Source organism: Anabas testudineus, chromosome 12, assembly GCF_900324465.2.
Source record: "Anabas testudineus chromosome 12, fAnaTes1.2, whole genome shotgun sequence".
Classification (NCBI taxonomy): domain Eukaryota; kingdom Metazoa; phylum Chordata; class Actinopteri; order Anabantiformes; family Anabantidae; genus Anabas; species Anabas testudineus.
In genome coordinates, this window is record NC_046621.1 from 2,626,217 (window position 1) to 2,627,777 (window position 1,561).

Genomic DNA, 1,561 nt, shown 5'->3' on the forward strand with positions numbered 1-1,561 from the left:
GTTTGCATTCAACTGTTTGTTCCTTTTAGTTTGTTTGTCAGTTTTGAGATTTTATTTTAATTATGCTTTAATCGTCTACAGATCAAAACATTCGTGTAATCCATAAGACTACATGGTTCAATTTAAAAACTAACGGTTAATCTTACTTCACACTAAGTTGGTACTTGAATTAAAATAGCCTGTAGCCCTTTATTCTCTGTGTGCATTCGCCTTCACGGGGCTCAAAGTTTACTTTAACCACTGAGTGCGATTGATAGCATGGCTTGAATTTTCAGAAGACACAAATGGCACAAAGAAGAATTTAACAATAATTTCATACATCTCAGAATTCTTCATCATCATGAGTCAGATGGAGCTTTCTGTGAAACAAGTGACCACCAGTTTTTAACGATGACTCCAGTCCTCCGTCCTTCAGCTGAACCAGGAATTGGGAGTTGGGAGTTATTATTTTTGCCCGATCAGACTCCGAGTTTGTTGGCTTGTGTCAGCACCACCTTGAGGACGGGCATGAATGCTGAAGTCTCGCTGAAGTTGCTGTTACTGACTATGTGGGTGTGAATGTTGAGGCCCTCCGTGTAGCATCGGGACTCTATAGTCCTGGCTATGCTGTGTAGACCTCCTACAATGGCGGGAGAAAGCTGGGGACCAAACAGACCAATATGATCACACAAGAAACTATTAATAATGAGATACTATTGATGCAACACAGTTCAAAATAGATGCAAACAGACAAAAAATGAACATAAATGCCTTTTTAATTGTTCCTATGGTGCAGGCTAAGCCGAAGGACCGGTGTTCAAGAACCAGGGTGTCCATTAGTGCACGTGGCACCAGGACACTCTAGGTTGGAGGTCGATGATCGACTGTGATCGTGACCTCCGACCATATGTCTTGGACACTCGGGTGAAGAGATAAAAACTAATCTCTCATTTTAAAAGTTATTTAACGTTGGGTTTTACGTCAGCTGAAGCTTTCTACTTACCGCCTGGTCTCTGAGTTTGTCATAGAGCGCGTCCAGACGTTTGTTGGCATCGTCGAGCTTTCTCTTTGTTTGCTGTGACAGCGAGTACAACAGTGTGTGTTTAGAAACCTTTAACGAATAATTTCCTAAGGAGAGATATATTCAGTTGTTATCCCGGTTGGATTAACTCACAGGGTCGGTGGCAACAGCCAAGCACTTCTGGATCAGCCCCTCAAATGTGGTCTTCAGGACCAGGTGCTCATCGGGGATCGGCTTCTTCAAGATTTTCTCAGCTGGGATGGACTGCAGAGGCTAAAAGGGTTAGAATGGGTAACTGAAAATATATATGCTCCTTATAATAAGTAATATTATTATAAATAACGTTTACAAGACAGTAATGTAATTATATCTATTCACTATGTTGTTAATGTTCTTATAATTAATAAATGGTAAATGGTCTGCACTCACATTCACACACCGATGGCAGAGATGCTATGCAGCTGACCTGACTCAACGGGGGCAACTAGGGGTTCAGTATCTTGCCCAAGGACACTTTGGCATGTGACGTGGCAGCCGGGAATCAAACCACCAATCCTGTGA

The 1,561-nt window shown here is 42.0% G+C and overlaps 1 long non-coding RNA gene across 1 annotated transcript; it reads right to left on the reverse strand.

The window, feature by feature from the left end:
- Positions 1-260: 260 nt before the first annotated feature.
- LOC113158896 lies at positions 261-1,269 on the reverse strand. The gene is made up of 3 exons (XR_003298590.1): positions 1,154-1,269; positions 983-1,054; positions 261-638 (listed from the first exon to the last, which is right to left on the reverse strand). It is a non-coding gene; the product is annotated as an uncharacterized LOC113158896 (long non-coding RNA).
- Positions 1,270-1,561: the final 292 nt, after the last annotated feature.